The sequence below is a fragment of the Mustela erminea genome, chromosome 3 (genome assembly GCF_009829155.1).
Source record: "Mustela erminea isolate mMusErm1 chromosome 3, mMusErm1.Pri, whole genome shotgun sequence".
In the NCBI taxonomy this organism is placed as follows: domain Eukaryota; kingdom Metazoa; phylum Chordata; class Mammalia; order Carnivora; family Mustelidae; genus Mustela; species Mustela erminea.
This window is the reverse complement of record NC_045616.1, coordinates 41,751,678-41,754,208: the sequence shown is the minus strand read 5'-3', so window position 1 is coordinate 41,754,208 and position 2,531 is coordinate 41,751,678. Positions and strand designations below refer to the sequence as shown.

At 35.6% G+C, this 2,531-nt stretch overlaps 1 pseudogene; it reads left to right on the top strand.

Annotated features, from left to right (window-relative positions):
* Nucleotides 1–1,263: 1,263 nt before the first annotated feature.
* LOC116587188 lies at nucleotides 1,264–2,013 on the top strand (annotated as a pseudogene).
* Nucleotides 2,014–2,531: the final 518 nt, after the last annotated feature.

Genomic DNA, 2,531 nt, shown 5'->3' with positions numbered 1-2,531 from the left:
ACTGACTCCTTTAGAGAGAATATCCTTCAACTGAATATGGAAATTCTGGCATGTTTGTTAAATATGCTCTTATTTCATAACATTCATATAGTCATTCCTGAACTGCAAATCTACTCTTAAATAATCATCATAATAAGACATGCTCTTATTAAAATGCCAGGTAGTGTGCCAGATTTTAGCTTCATTAGGTATGTAATAAGCATGCCAATAAAATGGTTAGAATTTTCATCTACAGAGCTGTATATACATTATAAAATAGCTGGGGATCATAAATCTTGTGAAAACCTGTTACTTTTCTCCTTTCCCAGTTTGTATTTCTTTGTGGCTATTTTGTTAAGAGCCTAAACTAAGAATTAGAGATCAATAGAGAGTAATATAATTGTGTTCATTGTTCAGGATTAGAGTAAATTAGAGAAAGGGTAGTTTTGTAATAATTTATAGATGTTATACACTGAACTGACCAATGGGGATGGAAAATTAAGTAGCTTCTTTCTGCCTAATTTCTTGTAATTAGTAGGTAGAAAACCAACTACCTACTAACTACCAACTACTGTACAGTGAAAACAAGCCCTTGGGCTTGGTACTCAAACTGCACTCAGTCAGCATCTAGGCAATTACTAGCATTAGTTCCCTCACTGAAGGTATAATCTATTACCTTGTATCACCTATCTTTTTCTTTCTTTTTTCTTTTTTTGCTACTTTAGTTTTAATTTTATTTATTTTTACTCATGTAGTATAACTTTACGTAATTTACCTCTCTAAGTAAAACAATAAAGGAAAGATAGTTTGTCTTTCTCATTTTGGGATGTAAAAAGAAATTATAAAAAAAAAAATAAAGAAGGGCGCCTGGGTGGCTCAGTGGTCTGAAGCCTCTGCCTTCAGCTTTGGTCAAGATCTCAGGGTCCTGGGATCAAGCCCCACATCAGACTCTGCTCAGCAGAGAGCCTGCTTCCTCCTCTCTCTCTCTGCCTGCCTCTCCACCTACTTGTGATCTCCGTCTGTCAAATAAATAAATAAATAAATAAAATCTTTAAAAAAAAAAAAAGATTGAAGGGATGAATGTAGCAAAATAATCTATTCTGTAGACATTTGGAGTACTCCCCCGAATATTCCTCTGGTTACCGTGCCAAGGCTACCCTAGTCAAAGAAAACTTTCAGTAACTTTTAAGGATCAAGCAAAAAATAGAGGTGAGTGGAACTCCTATTGCTGAACTTTGGGTGTAAGCCTGCTTGGAACAGAACTCCTACAATGCCAAATAATAATCTGGAAGGCCGTGGTCCAAGGCCATTTTTGCTGGCTATAAGCGTGGTCAACGGAACCAGAGGGAGCACACAGCTCTTCTTAAAATGGAAGGTGTATATGCTGGAGATGGAACAGAATTCTATTTAGGCAAGAGATGTGCTTATGTGTACAAAGGAAAGAACAACACACTGACTTTTGGTGGCAAACCAAACAAAACCAGAGTAATCTGGGGAGAAGTAACTCATGCTCATGGAAACAGTGTCATGGTTTGTGCCAGATTCGAAGCAACCTTCCTGCTAAAGCCATTGGCCACAGAACCCATGTGATACTGTACTCCTCAAGGATTTAAATTTAATGAAAAGTAAATAAGCAAAGGCATAGATCTATTCTCTCGTCAAAAAAAAAAAAATCAAGCAAAATTCTTTTTATAGATGTTATGCTTGATTTAGTAAGATAGATGTTTGATATTTTCTCTCTTATTATACTATCAGTCTCTGGAACAGAAACTGAACATTTTAAATCCACAGTCTCCAGTGTTTTTTTTTTTTTTTTTTCTTTACCTACCATGGCATTAACAAGTTACAAACCAAGAGGTAAAATAGAAGGGAAGAAATTAGGGGTGGGAAGATCCTCCCCAAAACTTTCATGACTAGCTGCTTGAGAAATCCTGAATGCTGTGTATTCCATTTAAAGTTTCTGTCATAGAGTCATAGTATAGATATATGGGCGGTTGTCTGGCTGTCTTTGTTTTTGTTTCTGTTTTTTACATATGACTCTAAATTTGTGTGTTTTTATTTGGATTTCTCATTATTCCTTTTTTTTCCCATTTAAAAAAATTATTTATTTATTTTTATTCTATTCAGTCTTTATTCTTAATATACAGTTTCCTTTAGTGCCTATGCCGTGTCATCCAGGCTGGTAAGGCAAAATTACTCAGATCGCTTTGGTCAAATAAGCATTTGAAGCAAAGTAAGCCAAACATCTCTGATAGTTATTTCTGTTAATCTGCCATGGTCCTTTTTGGAGCAACTGGGGCCCCACCTATTGTTATGACCTAAGAAGGATTAGGAGTTCATTTCACCCTTTGATTCTGCTTATCCCTTTGCCTGAAGAAGGTTCCTGGGCTGTGTTGTTTGTTTGTTTTTCCTTAATCTCTAAAACAAAAATAGTAAGCTTCAGACTTTAGCTCTTCTCCCTTTAAATTATGTATTTTTCCCACTGATTCTGTTGCTACTCTTCATCTGTTCAGAGTCTACTCTCCTTTTCTAAAATTTTTATTTTACTCAGG